General features: G+C 36.6%; 1 long non-coding RNA gene across 1 annotated transcript in view; it reads right to left on the reverse strand.

Moving 5' to 3' along the window:
* The window catches only part of LOC108532578 (uncharacterized), a 58,936-nt gene that overhangs the window by 39,704 nt on the left and 1,419 nt on the right, over nt 1-17,813 (reverse strand). Inside the window, exons 2-3 of the long non-coding RNA XR_001886482.1 lie at nt 15,879-15,884; nt 5,493-5,604 (exon numbers count right to left, since the gene is read on the reverse strand). This is a non-coding gene — a long non-coding RNA (uncharacterized LOC108532578). The remainder of the gene's footprint in view (nt 1-5,492; nt 5,605-15,878; nt 15,885-17,813) is intronic.

Genomic DNA, 17,813 nt, shown 5'->3' on the forward strand with positions numbered 1-17,813 from the left:
GTTGTTGGCCGAAGATTCATTTGATGAATCTGATTTATCTGAAATAGATGATTCTGATGACTCAGACAATTTTTATATGCGTTTTGTCTGAAATAACTCAAAGAATGGTTTTTATGTTTTTTCACATTGAAAATCAGTCAGATTTGCTTGACCCTCAAAGAGTGTATTTATGTAAAATTAAATGAGTGCTGGCAGTGAGCTGCATCTTTTTTTTTCTAAATGGGAAAAGGGTTAAGATCTTTCAGTGGCTCGATATTGCCCATAAGGCACTCAAGGCCTTGGTCATCGGTGTCTTTTCCTCTTCTCCCACTGCCAGCTGCAATGAGATATTTACGATGTAATAAACAAGGCGTGCCATTTCATAGCACCATGTTTTTGTGCATGATGCCCAACATACCAATATGGCCTTCTGTTCTTATTGATTTGGAAATTGCCTATTTACTTTTTTAAATGCCACTCGTTTCCTCTAAGAACTTCCCTCCAGTTCCCAGCACAGTCAATTGCTATTTCCCCCATATATACAATATACATATTTATAAAAATACATTTGACATCTGTTTTGTGTCATTGGCTATGAGCTACTTGAGGGTAAGGACTTGATCTGTGTATCTCTGTAGCTTCTCATAGTCCCTTATAACATGCCAAATACGCAAAATGTTTCCGAAGTTGGTGAACTAAATGAATGAATGAATATTTAGTATGAGAATTAAATATTATTCTTATGATTATTTATTATAAGAATATATACATACATATAGCTATTAATAGATTGCCTACCACAGGTGCCAGTAGTCCCAGCTATTCGGGAGGCTGAGGCAGGGAAATGCTTGAACCTGGGAGGCGGAGGTTGCCGTGAGCCCAGATTGCACCACCGCGCTCCAGCCTGGGCGACAGAGCGAGACTCTGTCTCAAATGCCTACCACATAATAGGTGTTATAGAAGTATTTTCTATTATTATTCTCCTGCATAATTTCTGTCCATATTTCTTTCCATTTGGTTTTGCCATCCAAGCAGATTAAAGGAAAGAAATGTCACATTCCTGTGTAACACCTTATATAAGCATTTAATGAACCTGTCCATACATTCATCAAGAATCTGTGATTCCCACAGTCCAAATCTCTGTGAATTTTCTTTCTAGCCATGTGTGGCATAGCTCTCTCTCTGACTATACTCTAATACCCCACCCCTCTGTAGCATGGGTATATTTACTTTGTTTTTGTTTGTTTGTTTTTAGATGGAGTCTAAAACAACAGCTCTGTTGCCCAGCCTGGAGTGCAGTGGCACAATCTCAGCTCACTGCAACCTCCGCCTTCTGGGTTCAAGTGACTCTCCTGCCTCAGCCTCCTAAGAAGCTGGGATTACAGGCACGTGTCACCACACCCAGCTAATTTTCGTATTTAGAGATGGGGTTTCGCCATGTTGGTCAGGCTGGTTTTGAACTCCTGACCTCATGATCCACCCACCTCTGCCTCCCAGAGTGCTGGGATTACAGGCGTGAGCCACCAAGCCCGGCCTATTTCCTTTCTTTTCCCTGCGAAGAATCCCCAATTCCTATTGCTTTTCTAGCCTTTTCAATGGCTAGAAATCTTAGGAATCTCAGAGGTTCTTCGCAATAACATTAATCTTTATTGCACAAGACTGCCACATTATTTTGCTTTGGATTTATCTTTGCAGATTCTGCCCCCATTTAAATAAATAAAATGAAATGACACATTTCTACAGCTGAACAGTGAAGTCTGTTTTTCTTCTATGAGGCTGAACATTTATTGATGAATCCATATTGTACTGACAGCAACTTCTTCAATAATTTCATGGGTTATATAGCAGTTGGTAATAGTGCATGCACGTGGGCAGGGAGAACTATGCAAATATCAATAATAATTATGCTTGGTGTATGCAAATTCCAGCAGGTATTTTCAGAAATTAATCTTCCAAATTACTTTTGCACAATTCAGGAAAATTGAAATGTGCATTTAAATAATTGTAGAAAAATGTAAAAGCAATCTCTACTCATTTAAATCACCCAGTTAAGGTGCTATTGTAAACAAAGGGATTGTAGATATTTCAGACACAGAAGCCATACTGTCAAAACAGAATTAGAGAGATCATGAGAGCTTTGCTTTGTTTGTAGACAACTTACCAGGGATGGCATTGTTTGGATTAGTTTGTTTGGTTTAAAGCATTATTATTAATATTCCTCAAAAACCATTAGTAAAAAGAAGCAATATTGTTTTGCTGTTTATATACTCACTTATATGTTTCATGCATCACTGTGTCCATTTATCAATCCATCTATCTATCAAATGAATGTTTATTAAGCATGATTATATGCCACAGACTGAGGTAAGTAAAGTTATGTGAGTAGGAAGACCTTTTGACTTGTGCCTCCAGCTCAGTAGGGGAGCCACAAGTTTACATAGTTTAGCCATTTTGGGGTCTCTTCATTTCCTCCATGAGTTTAATATCAATTGTAACTTCATATGAAAGCTAGAATATGGGGCAATAATTAATGCATTTATATAAGCAAAGCACTTTCAGTGTCTTCTGCTTTCATGCAGTTTTAATTCATCAAATTATGGCCAGAGGCTTTAATTGCTGAAAGTAACCCTAGGCTTCCCAGACTTTCTTGAATACCTAACATGCATTTCTCAGGGAAAATATTGAATTCATAGATAAAGGCTAGAAAGATACGCAATCCTTGCTCTTAAGAAGCTGACATCTCATAGGCATCTGAGACAAGGAGCATTCGCCTATTACTAATGGTTGTGACTAAAAGTACTGCTATCGGAGTCCACAGACATTTCGGGAACAAAAGGTCTCCTTCCAGGAGTGATCAGGACACTTTTGGGATGTCCTTGAGTTGTGCCTTGGCAATACATTTTACAAAGGAAAGTGGTGGAGACAGCTGTTGAAATAGGAAAGTCCAGGGTTTCGGACCTAGGTTCAGCAGCTATAGGACTGTGAAGTCTTAACAACTAGCCTCATCTGTAAAATAGGGATGAGGACACCAGCCTCATAAAGATCTCTGGGAGGATTTAGCTAATGTTTGCTAATGTGCTCATTAAATTATATGAAGCAGGGATTCCTAGGTAGAAGAGATGGTCCAGGGTAAAGGCACAGAAGGGAGGAAAAAAGACATATTAGGACCCTGGTGATAGGCCAGTTTGTCTACTACTTACGGTTCTTCTACTGCCTCTGCTTTTCTTTCTAGAAAACCACAGGCAGTAACCACAAATCTATTTGTCTGTTTTGCGATGTTGAATTTGTGACTTGACTGTTTTAACTGTCTTATCTTTAAAATGAATCAAGAAAACTCATTTTATGCTGCCCCAGGTGGTGGGAGGTAAGATGACAGATATAGTACCTGAAAGTAAGGCTTTTGTGTTCCTCTTCCAATTGGTGCTCTCTATTCATTTAAGTATTTCTTGTCAGCTTCTGACCAGGGAAAACCTCCTAACAAAAATACACATTTCCTTGCCTATATGTCACAAGTCAGCTGTTCCTTTAAAGGACATACCTATGATCTTGAACAATGGGTTCAAAATATATTATAAACCAGTATAATATTCTAGTTTTTTTTTTTTTTTTTTTTTTCCGAGACAGAGTCTTTCTCTGTCACCCAGGCTAGAGTGCAGTGGCTCGATTTTGGCTCAATGCAACCTCTGACTCCCAGGTTCAGGTGATTCTCTCGTCTGAACCTCCCAAGCAGGCGGGATTACAGGTGTGTGCCACCACGCCCAGCTAATTGGTATTTTTAGTAGAGACAGGGTTTCACCATGTTGGCCAGGCCGGTCTCGAACTCCTGACCGCAAGTGATCCGCCTGCCTCTGCCTCCTAAAGTGCTAGGATTACAGGCATGAGTCACCACGCCAGGCCCTATTTTTTTAAATTTTAAATTTTGTTGTTGTTGTTGTTGTTTGAGGGAAATACTGAAACTACAAGTAAATTAGCAGTCATTGTCACCAACTCATTTGATGAAAACCATTTATTCTAATTGTAACTGATAACCTGGCCTTTGTGCCCCAGATCAGATGATCTATTGTGTTTTCCCATGTTTTTGAGTGCTGCTTAGTTTTCTTTTTTTTTTTTTTTTTTTTTTTTTTTTTTTTTGTTTGTTTCCCATGGCTCCACCTGTGATCCTACAAATAACATACTGATAACAGAAGGCAAACAGGTAGAGTGGTAGAGAAAGAAGGTTGGGAGCAGAGAAAAATGGAACAGTGTCTTTCTTGTCTTTCACTTATTTATTTACCAATTACCGCTGAAACTGTGGTGGAAGCCATAAAGACAAAGTCCAAGAAGGTACCACCTGTATCTCTGAGGCACTTGGCAGTTGAGAGATAACAGTAATCGGACCATAACCGTGATGACCAGTACTTCAATGGAGGATGTTCAGATGCTCCAGAAGCATTTAGGTAGGAGTGACGAACTGGGCTGGGAGAGCTGGAGAGGCTTCACAGAGGAGGTGATATTAGACTGAATCATGAATGTAAAAAAGAGTCTGGATGAAGGACATTCCAGACAAGGGGAATTATTATCTCAATGATTAAAATCTATGTCAGAGAAAGATTAGGCCATAGAAAGATACACAGCGCTAAGGGATTCAGAAGACAGAAATGTTACATTTCATAAAGAGATAAAGAGAGACACTTCAAGGAAGAAGTAATATTTTAAATGGGCCATGACATTTTAGAAGGGATAGATGGAGCTAAAGAGGGTCCTTCAGATGGAGGAAATAGTATGAACAATGACATGGAGGTAAGAAAGTTCAATGTGGGACTTAGGGAACATGAAAGAGTCATGTATGCTTAGAGTATAGGTTGGATGTAGTTAAGATGAGAAGGGTCAGGTGGGGTCAGATGGGGAGAGTTCCAGATGCTGATGTGAGGGCTCTGTACCTAGTACTATTATTTGGTGGGAGTCACCAACACTTTATTTGGGAAACGATAGTCCATTCAGTTTAATTCCTCCAGTATTTTTGGAGACCTTCCTTGCTCTGAAACATGTACTGTGATAGATTCTAGGGACACAAAATGAATCAGACATGATTCCTGACCTTTTGAATCTTTCATCAAAATATTTATCCATGTTTTTGTCTAAGTCAATGTCCATGTCTATGTTCACGTCCATGTCCATGTCTAAGTCAATGTTTATGTCAATTTCTATGCCTATGTCTATATCTGCATCTGTCTGCATCTGTATCTAGATTTTTAGACAGAGATTAATTTGACTGTGGTGTGTAGGATGTGTGGAAGTAGGGGAAGAGGGGCGGGAGAGGTGAACGGGCAGCAGCCATCCACATGGAAAGGGTTGAACCAGTCCAGATGGGAGGGCCTGAACAGGGGCAGTACAGCAGGAAGAGCACTGTCTTTGGAGTCTAAGGAATTTGAGCTTGAATCCAGGCTCTATCACAAACTCTCCTTGAGAGTTTATTCAAGTAATTTCCTCAGCCTGATTCTCTTCATCTGTAAAACAGGGAAAATAACACTTACCTTTGAGGGTGGATGAGAAGATTTAAGGTGATGTATTAAGCACTTGGCACATGGTCGGCATCAGCAATTGGCAGTGATGAAAGAGGCTGCAATGCCTTTGATTTGCCACTCCCTGTTCAGAAAGAAGTCAACACTTTTACCCCAGTGAAAGAGGCAGGTTTGGTGGCTCCAGGTAGGGAATGATGACTATGGCTTTAAGCCTGCCCTTTGACCTCTACATCTGTTTCCCAGGTAAGGAGCACCAATATTCCTTGCTTGGCTGGCAGAGCCAAGCTCACCTTGGGAGGTCCTTTCGTGGACTGTTCTTCCCATCCCACCAATGAACCCACTGACTAAGCCACTGAGAGGTCTGGCAGGAAGCACGGCTGCAGCTGTGACCAGGCCAGGTTGCTCCATCTCCAGCAAACATTTAGAGTGGCTCAGTGCCTGCTGCTCCTGCCTTGACACAGAGGAAGCTGAGAGCCAGGCCAGTGAGTGGCAGCCAAGAGGATGATGCCAGCGTGGCAGCCAGGAGCTACAAAGGCCCTGAGCACTAGACAGTTTTGCCATCACTGTGGGGAGTGTCCCCAGCTGTCAGTGCCACCGCTGGGGATGCAGCTTCTCCCAGGAGCTAACCTGAGCATGCAGGACTGTTGCCCGGGGCCCTCGCTCTCCCTGGCTGATGCGAGGTGGCTTCCAGGGGCAACAGCACTGTGGTGAACAAGGAGGAAGCCAGAATACAGTGAGGAAATGTGGAAGAGCATTTCCAAAGGCTGTTTCTGTTGGGGATTCTTGTTTGTCCAAGACTGTGATTTATCTCCAGGATACTTAGAATTTGTTAGCAGCAGGGTGCTAGTAGAGGCTTAACAACCGGGTCTGAGAACGGAGTCAGGGAGGGAGGGGGAAAAGGAGTGTCCTGATTTGTAGTTTTTGATGATTTCCATGGAGTAAAAATTTCCACCATAGAAGATGTCAAGGTACCAACATGGTACCACTGAAGTAAAGTTGAAGAAGAGATGGGAAGTGTCGCATCATTATGAAGTATTTCCACTATAGATAGACGGTAGATACAAATAACCTCACAACTGTTGATAATAGTAAAAGATGGTAAAATGATTAGGAAGTGAGGATTTTGAGTATTTATTTATTGTCTGTGCCTTTAATATAATTTACTTAATTTTAAGTTTATATACTTTAACATTTAACAATGGGCTAAGTTGACAACAGCCTCTCAAAATTCCTCATCACTTTTTGAAGGCAGTGCAGAGTGTATTTGTTTTTACCTTCTCTGGAGAATAAACCTCCAGTCTTTTGCTTCATTTGCAAGGGAAAATTGCCTGGCTGACTGGTGGGTGGTAAGAAAGCTGGTGGGGGGGTGTCTTTTTTTTTTAATTTATTGAGGTGGCATTCACATGACATAAAATTAACTCCTTTGAAGTAACCAACTCACTGACATTCAGTACATTCACAGTGTTATGCAAACACCAACTCTATCTAGTTTTAAAACATTTCTATCATTCCAATACAAAACCCCTGAGTTAGTTTGCTAGGACTGCTATTAAAAAGTGCCAGACACTGGGTGGATTACATAACAAAAAATCATTTTCTTCACAGTTCTAGAGGCTGGAAGTTCAAGATCAAAGTGTCAGCAGGCTTCATGTCTGCTGAGGGCCATGAGGGAGTGATCTGCCCCAGGCCTCTCTCCTTGGCCTGTCAATCGCTGTCTTCTTCCTGTGTTTTCATGTGATCCTCCCTTTGTATGTGTCTGTGTCCAAATTTCCTCTTCTTATAAGGGTATCTGTCATATTGGAGTAGGGCCCACTATAATGACCACATTTCAACTTATCTACCTCTGTAAAGACCCTGTCTCCAAATAGAGTTACCTTCCTAAGTACTATGGGTTACAACTTTAACATATCATTTTTTCTTTTGCAGGAGGTATTACAATTCAGCAGATAACAACAACTCCCTAACCACTAAGCAGTCTCCCTCTATACCCCCTTACTCTCAGTCCCTGGCAGCCAATAGTCCGTGTTTTGTCTCTATGGATTTACCTATTCTGGATATTTCATAAAAATAAATCATATAACACATGACCTTTGTGTCTGGCTTCTATCACTTCAAAACATTTCCATTTTCATGTGGTTCACAGAATCATTAGTTTTGTGTGCTGTGGTTTAAAAAAAAATGAGGAGCAGGTAAAGGGCTACCAACAGCAATTGCTTCCAAGTTAAGGAATTCTCTTAAAGACCACAAAACTGACCAGCATTTGGCAGATAATTTTGCCTCCTACTTACAAGAATAGAGACAAGAAGACTGATCAAGAGACCACTGGAATAGTTGATGCAAGACAGTTCTAAGGCACAGACTTAGGGAAAGGGCAAAAGGGATCAAGAGGAAAAGGTTTCATCAAAGTGATTAGAAAATGCAAACCACTTTCAAATGCTTAAACGTTACATATTTTAAAAGTATATGAAAGCTTAAAGAAAATAAAAACCACCTATGATAGCACAACTCAGTTATACATACTGTAAATATTTTGATATATCTACTATTTTTATCAAAAAATAACATATACACAGGAAACTGCAAAAGTGATACAATTTTAGAAACTTAAACACCCAATTATCTACCTCACAGGTCACAAAATGTATCCTAAAAGCCTTCCTCACGCCCTCTACTACCAAAGATAATAATTACTTGTTTTAGCCCTTTCTTTTTTTTTTCCTTTTTTGAGACAGGGTCTTGCTCTGTCACCTAGGCAGGAGTGCAGTGGCACGATCTTGGCTTACTGCAATATCTGCCTTCCAGGTTCAAGTGATTCTCCTGCCTCAGGCTCCCAAGTAGCTGGAATTACAGGCGCCCACCACCATGCCTGGAAAATTTTGGTATTTTTAGTAGTGATGGGTTTCATCATGTTAGCCAAGCTGGTCTCAAACTCCTGACCTCAGGTGATCTGTTTGCCTCAGCCTCCCAAAATGCTGGGATTATAAGTGTAAGCCACCATGCCTGACTAGTTTTAGCCTATTTTTGAGCCAGAGAGAAAGAAAATAAAATTACACTTTTATTTTTGGCTTATTTTCCTCACATTTTGTGAAATGGATCCATCTACTGAATTCATTTATTTGTTTTAACCCCACATATCAATAATTGTTTTAACAATTATTGAGTCTTTAGGGTTTCTACATATATGATCATGTCATTTGCAAAGAGATAATTTTACTTCTTATTCAATTAGATGCCTTTTATTATTTTTTCTTTTCTAATTACTCTGGCTAAGACTTCTAGCACTATGTTGAGTAGAGGTCTTGAGAGTGAGCAAATTTGCCTTGTGCCATATATTAGAGGGAAAGCTGTCAGTTTTTCCACAGTTGATTATAATATTAGCCATGGGCATTTTATATATGGCTATCATTGCATTGAGGAAAGTTCTTTTTGTACTTATTTTGTTGAAGCTTTAATTATGAATGGATGCTGAACTTTGTCAAATACTCTTCCTGTACCTATTGAAACAATCTTGTAATTTTTTTCCTTTCGTTTTGTCAGTGTGGTATAATACACTGATTTACATATATTGAACTGTCCTTGCATTCCAGGGATGAATTCCACTGGTCATGGTGTATAATCCTTTTAGTGTGCAGTTTAATTCACTTTACTAGTATTTTATTGAGAATTTTTGCATATGTTTTCATCAGGGATATTGGCCTGTAGTTTTCTTTTCTTAATTGTGTTCTTGTCTGACTCTGGTATCAATCAGGTGATGCTAGCCTCATAAAACACATTTGGAAGTGTTTCCTCTTCTTTTATTGTTTGGAAGAGTTCTTAGCTAGTTTTTATTGATGGCTTCTTTTTGTTACTGTTTAGTAAAAGTTTGTTACTCTGAATAACTCCCTCATCATATCTTAATCTTATAAATACTTATCTTTACCAATTCTGTAGTATGTCTTTTAATTAATAGGTGTTATAATTTTTTTCTATAGTCCAATTTGTCAATCTTCTCTTTTATGGTAATGCCATTTGTGTCTATTTAAAAAATCATTACCTATCCCAAGTTCATACAAATATTTATTCTGTTATATTGTAAAAGTTTTATTGCTTTAGCTTTTGTATTAAGCTATCTAGATCTATGTAGATTTGATTTCTATGTATGTTGCAGCACAGAAGTTTATTTTTTCATAAAAACATAAAACTGATCTTGCGCCGCTTATTGAGAAGATCATCCTTTTCCTTTGCTGTGGCATTTTAGTCATAATATTGAGGTTGTTCATGTGTGGTGCTGTTTTTAGACTCTTTATTTTATTTTATTTTATTTTATTTTATTTTTTGAGACGGAGTCTTGCTCTGCCACCCAGGCTGGAGTGCAGTGGCCGGCTCTCAGCTCACTGCAAGCTCCGCCTCCCGGGTTCCCGCCATTCTCCTGTCTCAGCCTCCCGAGTAGCTGGGACTACAGGCGCCCGCCTCGTCGCCCGGCTAGTTTTTTGTATTTTTTAGTAGAGACGGGGTTTCACCGTATTAGCCAGGATGGTCTCGATCTCCTGACCTCATGATCCGCCCGTCTCGGCCTCCCAAAGTGCTGGGATTACAGGCTTGAGCCACCGCGCCCGGCCCAATCTTTATTTTATTTTATTCATCTCTTTTCTAACCTTCATATCAATATATCTTAACACTAATTTTTTAAAGAAGCCTTGCTATCTAGTAGGGTATGTCCTCTAAAGGTTTTCTTCTTAAAGATTATTTTTTGCTATTATTATTTTTGCTATTCCAAGCTATTTGCATTTCTGAAGAAATTTTAGATTAATTTTGCCTATTTCCCCAGCTTACTAGATTTTGCTAAAAATAAGTTTTATTGATTTTTTTAACTGATGAGGAGGTTTTAAATTTTAGTAAATGTTTTCTCTGCATTATATGAAGTAAATAATATGGCTTCTCTCATGGTGGTGAATTGCATGGGCTGGTGTTTGTTGCACTGTCCCTCTATTCTTGAAACATATCCAATTGGATTGCGGTGTGCTATTTTTTCATATATATTTGCTAATATTTTTGTTATTTTAATAGATATCTGCTAGTGTTTTTACATGTATGCTCATAAATCTGAGATTTTACTTTTTTTGTAATGTTCTTATCAGATTTTATATCAGAATTATTCTGGATTTATAGTATAACATAGAAGTATTTTCTCTTTTTTCTATTCTTCTGAAATTTTTTTTTCCCTAAGATTGGTGTTATTCCTTGAATATTTATAAAAATTATACGTGAAGTTTCTTGGGCTTGGAGAACGTTCCATGGAAACGATTTTATTTGTAGATTCAATTTCTTTAATAGACGTATAGGTCATTCAGTTTTTAAAAATTCTTGATTTAGTTTTGATAAGTAGTGTTGTTCCAGATATTAATTTTATCTGATTTTCTAATTTATTAACAAAGTCTTTCTTAATAGTCTTTTATTATCTGTTTAAGGTTCATAAAGACTACAATTATGTCCTCTTTATATTTCCAATTGGTAATATATTCGCCCCTTCCTTTTTTTTTTTTTACTTCATTAATCTTATCAAGGCTTTATCAGTATTAGTAAATTTTTACAAAGAGCCAGCATTTAATTTTAATTTTCTGTTGCTTAATTTCTACTTGCTAATTTCCATACTCTAAAATTTATTTCATTTTACTTTTAGTTTTGATTTCTCTTCTTTCTCTAACTTCCAGAAATTAGTACTTAATTGTTTGCAGCTTTTTTCTTTTCTATGATACTATAGGCATTTAAAATAATACATTTCTCTCGAAGAACAGCTTTGGCTATATCCCTTAAGTTCTGCTATATAGTTTTTTTACTTGTCAAGTAGTTAAAAGTATTTTCTAATTTTCATTGAGATTTCTTTATTGACTTTTAGCTTATTTTGAATAATATTGTTTAAAATTCAAATATTAGGGAATTTTCTAATTTTTTTGCTATTTGTTTTCTAGCACAATTCCATTTTAGTTTTGTAATATTCTTTCACATTATTTCAATTCTTTGAAATTCATTGAGACTTTATAGCTCAGTATATGGTGGATTTTGGTAAATATTTCATGTGCTTTTAAAAGAAAGTACATTCTGGCCTGGCTCGGTTGCTCACGCCAGCACTTTGGGAGGCCGAGGCAGGTGGATCACGAGGTCAGGAGACCGAAACCAACCTGGCTAAGGCGGTGAAACTCCGTCTCTACTAAAAATACAGAAACAAAATTAGCAGGGCGAGGTGGTGGGCGCCTGTAGTCCCAGCTACTTCGGCAGGCTGAGGCTGGAGAATGGGGTGAACCGGAAGGCAGAAGTTGCAGTGAGCGGAAATCGTGCCACTGCAATCCAGCCTGGGTGACAGAGTGAGACGCCGTCTCAAAAAAAAAAAAAAGAGAAAGAAAAAAAAAGAAAGTACATTCTATAGTTGGTGGTTGCTGCATTCTATATATGTCAATTAAGTCAAGTTTATTAATTTTGTTATTTGGATCTCATAATTTCTTACTGGATTTTTCGTCTTTTTCTTTAATCATTTATAAAGAGCAATAGGCCAAAATCTTAGCTCTGTTTGTTGATCTTCTATTTCTCCATTTTGTTCTATCAGTTATTGTTGTATATCTTCTGAATCTATGTTTTTGGGGCAGACAAGTTAAGAATTGTCAGTCTTCTTGGTGAATTTACCTTTTGATCTTTTTGAAGTAATCACTTCAATTTCTGGTAATGATTTTTGCTTTAAACCTTTCTTCATCTGTTGTTAAAGTGCTAATAATATTGTTAGGTTCATCTTTACATGGTTTACCTTATCCCCCATCTTTTTACTTTTGAACTTTCTCCATTAAGAATTGTTTCTCTTAAGTATCATGCAGTTTGATAATTTTTTCTTTTGTTGAAATACTTAGCCTATTTTATTTAATGCAATTATATATAATACTATAATTATATAATATATAATATATAATATATAAATATATATATATATTTTTTGAGGTTTGGTCCACAATCTTACTATTTGCTTTTACTTGCTCCACTCACTTCATATTTCTTTTTCTCGACTTTCTTTTCTTTTGGATTAGTCAAGTAATTTTTATTATTCTATTTTGCATTCTATTAGCTTCTTAGTTATTACTATTGTTTGAGTAGTTATCTTTAATTATACAACATTCATCCATCATTTATTATAGTCTAATATAATATATATGAGGGTTTTGTTTTGTCTTTTACAATTTCCCAGGAAGTATAAGAATCTTCCAAGAGTTTAATTTCATTTGACCAACTCCTTTGTTTCTTTTGTACACTTTTCACACCTCATTTTTTTCTTGTATTTCTATCTGGGACAGTTTTTCTTCTGTCTGAAGAACCTCCTGAAATAGTTCTTTCAGTACAAGTCTACTGGCAATGAATTCTCTTATATTTAGTCTGGAAATGTCTTTGTTTTTCACTTACCCTTAATATTTCTATTGAAGTGTACACATGTACAATATCTGTACAGCTCTAATGTATAACTGCATTTTGTTTTGCAAAATATATATCTATGTAATCACCTAGTTTGATCAAGGTATTGTGTATTATCTGCACCTCAGAAACCTCCCTCTTACACCTTCGCAGTTAATATTCACTCTAAAGGCAACCACCATTCTGATACCTATCACTATGGTTTTGATTGTTTTTAACTTCATTTAAGTGTATTCATATAGTATATATTTTTGGTGTCCAACTTCATTTACTCAATATTGTATCTCAGATTCATCCAAATGTTTGAGTATAGCAGTAACTTCTTTTATTTCACTACTTTATGATAGTTTACTGTGTGACTGCCATATTTACTTATTCATTTTAAACTTGATTGACATATATTTTCTTATTTTGTGACTATCAATTATGAATACAGCTGTTACAAACATTGTTGTACATGATTTTGGTGCACATGTAAGCACATTGCTCTCGAGTATATACCCAGAAATGACAATGCTGAGTCACAGGACATGCATATAATCCAGCTTTAGTAGATACTGTCAGTTTTCCAAGTTATCAGTTTACTTTCCTATTTGTAGTATATGGATGTTTCAGTTCCACATTCTTGCTAATATTTGGTGCTACCACCTTTTAAAAACAATTTAGCCACTCTTGTGGTTGCATACTGACATCTCATTGTAATTTTAATTTGCATTCCCCAGATGACAAATCATTTTACATACTTTTCACATATTTACTAGTCACTCAGATATCATTGTTCTTAAGAGCTTGTTCCAATTTCTGACCATTTTTATGTAACTGTATGTGTTCTCCCTTATTTGTAGAATATTAAAAATGTCTATTCTGGAATATGATAATCAAAGTCATTCAATTTGTATTTCATTTATTTACTTATGAAGGACTTTTCTTCTAGGCATAGAATTGTGGTAGGCAGTTAATTTTCCTTCAGCTCTTACAGAAAGTTATTCCATTGCCTTTGTGGCTCCCATTGTTTTGGTGGGAATTTAGTTATAAATCTTATGTTTGTTCATTTGAAGTTAATGTTGTTCTCTTCTCTTAAAAATCTTAAAAATGTATTTTGTATTTGTTCTTAGTTTTATGCTGATAGGCTGAAGTGTGTGTGTGTGTGTTTTAAATCTTGCTATTCTTAGTGCTTCTTGAATGTGTGGTTTAATTCCTTTAGTCGGTTTTGAAAAATGTATTGACATTATCTTTTGCTTCTATTTGATTCTTTTCTATTCTCCTTCTGATAATTACTTTTAAAATATATTTAATATTTTTATCATGTCCCATTTATCCCTTAGGCTATTTTATGTTTTCCGTTTCTTTTGCTCTTTATAATTCTCTTGAATATTTTCTAATAATCCATTTTCTAATTTATTAATCCTTTTGATTTTGTCCAATTTTTATTTTTTTTAATTTCATGTATTTTATTTATTTATTTTGAGATGGATTTTTGCTCTTGTTGCCCAGGCTGGAGTCCAATGACGCAATTCCAGCTTACCACAACCTCCGCCTCCTGGGTTCAAGCGATTTTCCTGCCTCAGCCTCCTGAGTAACTGGGATTAAGGCATGCGCCACCATGCCCAGCTAATTTTGTATTTTTAGTAGAGATGGGGTATCTCCATGTTGGTTAGGCTGGTCTCGAAATCCCGACCTCAGGTAATCTGCCTGCCTCAGCCTCCCAAAACGTTGGGATTACAGGCGTGAGCCACCGTGCCTGGTCTAGTCAACTTTTAAATCAAGTTCTTAGTTTTCATGACCACATTATTTTTAGTTCTGGAATTGCTATTGAATTAATTTTTTATAGATTCAGTATTTTTGGTGAAATTCTCCATCTTGTCATCAATTTTCTTGAGCTATTAATTAGAGTTTCATGTCTGGTAAGTACAGTGAATTGACAGTGCATATCTCTCATCTACTTTTTTTTGGTCCTGTTCTTTGATATAGCTGACATTTAAAAAATTGAATTCCAGGCTGGGCACAGTGGCTCACGCCTGTAATTCCATATATATGCACCATATATATATATTCTTAAAATAATCTATTTTGGGCCAGGCACAGTGGCTCACTCCCGTAATCCCAGCACTTTGGGAGGCTGAGGGCAGGCAGATCACGAGGTCAGGAGTTCAAGACCAGCTTGACCAACAAGGTGAAGCCCTGTGTCTACTAAAAATACAAAAATTAACCAGGCGTGGTGGTGCACACCTGTAATCCCAGTTACTCAGGAGGCTGAGGCAGGAGAGTCACTTGAACTCGGGAGGCGGAGGTTGAAGTGAACTGAGATCGCACCACTGCACTCCAGCCTGGGTGACTGTCTCGGAAAAAAAAAAAAAAAAAAAAAAAATAATAATAATAATAATCTATTTTGTTAACAATTTCTAATTTATTAGCTGGCATATTTGCCATTTTATTGCATAGATGTCTTTTATATTTTGGATTATAATTCCTACCTGTTTATAATTTAATTTCTTTGTATATCCTATATTTTATTATTTTTTCAAGAAATCGCTTTCAGATGGATTTATCAATATATTACTGTTTTTAATTAATTTTATATTTATCTATATCTATTTCTTCTTCATGTTTTGCCAGGATCCTGATTTCCTATTTCAAGCTTCTAGAACTAAATAATTAGCTCATTTATTTCCATTCTCTTGTGCAATGATAAAAGCTTAAACAGTCTTTTTTTATTGATACACAATAATTTTACGTATTTATGGGACATATGTGATATTTTGATACATTCATACAATGTGCACTGATTAAATCAGAGTAACTGGGATATTTATCACTTCAAACATTGATCATTTGTGTTGAGAACATTCCATATCTTCTCTTCTGGCTATTCTGAAATATACAATACATTATTGATAACTATAGTCCCCATACTGTACTACTGAACACTAGAACTTACTTATTTCTAACCGTATTTTTGCAACCATTAACCAGTCTCTCTCTATCTCCCCTCTCCCCCATACTTCCCAGCCTCTGGTAAGCACCATTCTAATTTCTACTTCCTTGAGATAAACTTTTTAAACTACCATATAGGAGATAGTACATCCCATTTTTGTCTTTTTGTGCCTGGCTTATTTCACTTAAATAATGACCTCCAGTTCCATTCATGTTGCTTGCAAATGACAGGATTAAATTCTTTTTTATGGCTGAAGAAAATTCCATTGTGAACTTTTCCTCTTGTCACAACTTTTGACTGGATCCTGTGACCTAGTATACGTACTGGTTTTATTTTGGCTATTTAAAATAAAGTTTAAAAGTTTTCTTTTATATTAAAATTATTTACAATAACATTGTTACTATTCCAAGTGACTGGGCTATTAATATTCCTCATTATTGATTATCAGTTTTATTGCATTCGTAAGATAGAATTGGTTTGTAAAATCTTAAAATATATTAAGTTCTTCTTGGGAGCTTATAATTAACATTTATAACTGTTTCATAAACCTGTGAGAAGGGTTGCATTTTCTACCTGTAGACTTACATTTCAATATGTGGCTATAAGAAGAACTTTAATCCCACAAATTAGATATTCTATCTCCCATTTAAAAAGGTACGTTTATTCTTTAATCTTTAACAATTCTTGCTTTATATTTTAAGACTTTTTGTTACCAAATATATTCCATATTCTCAGTCTACTTCTCATTTATTAGCAGTTTTTCACTTTTTGCAACAGATCACAAACTCTAGACTTTAACGCTCATTTGAGAGGAAGCGTTCACTGGTCCATCTAAATATTGAAAAAAATGCAGGCAATGTAATAAGAATACATTTATTCAATTTAAAGTGCAATTCTTTGAGATAATTTTTCCATGCTTTTGTTAAATTCTTAACAATTTGTTGTTACTTTTAAAATTACATTTACTTGTAAAATAAAACAAATGACAACCCATTGCTGAGTCCTAAACTTTAATTTGAAATTGTATTGATGTATAAAATTAGGAAGTCTAGATATAATGCACTCTGTTCTAGGAGTGTAATATCATTTCCTTTGCCCAACCACCTTTCTTCTTGTAAAGAAAAATAGATATAATAATAATATTTATGTAACACTTATATGCGGGGGCCTGCCTAAGCACTTGACATATATGACTTCTTTTAATTCTCACAATAACTCTGCAAGGTAAGTACTATTATTTCTCTCCCCATTTTACTGATGGAAAATCAGAGAGAGAGCTTCAAGGTCACCTAATTAGTAGCAGATTCAGGATTCTGGCACAGGCAGTCTGGTTCCTGGGCCTACCCGCCTAAATACCACACCGAGTTCCTTATTTATCAGCATTGCACTTAGACTGCAGTTCTCACTTTCATCGTTGTGCTCTTCTCTTTCCCACTCCAGCCCTAAAATTTATGGCATTATTTAGTTGCATTTCCAAGCAGGTAGTGTTGCTGTCATTTCTACTGATCTTTCCATTCTTGCCCTCTTTCCAAACCATTCCTGTCTTCCCTGAAGAAATAGAGAAGGTAAGAATGGGAAGATAGATGAACACGGGGAAAGGAATACAATGTTGCCTGATTCTAAATACAGCATAGAGCAGAGAGAGCCCCCTGTCCATTTCCTGTTTTCTTGACATCCTGAGTATCTCATTCTAACACTATAGAGAAGACAAAAGTATCATTGTATTTATTTTAGGTCTCCTTTTGCAAAAAGCAGTATTGATCTGTGCCACGCACTTAAGTTTGGATATGTTTTACTTAGTCCATCTCATGTGTCTTACAGGGCCAATAAATTTCATGATTTGAGCGGGCCGGGCGTGGTGGCTCAAGCCTGTAATCTCAGCACTTTGGGAGGCCGAGACGGGCGGATCACGAGGTCAGGAGATCGAGACCATCCTGGCTAACACGGTGAAACCCCGTCTCTACTAAAAA

The sequence above is a fragment of the Rhinopithecus bieti genome, unplaced genomic scaffold (genome assembly GCF_001698545.2).
Source record: "Rhinopithecus bieti isolate Rb0 unplaced genomic scaffold, ASM169854v2 scaffold_9663, whole genome shotgun sequence".
NCBI lineage: Eukaryota > Metazoa > Chordata > Mammalia > Primates > Cercopithecidae > Rhinopithecus > Rhinopithecus bieti.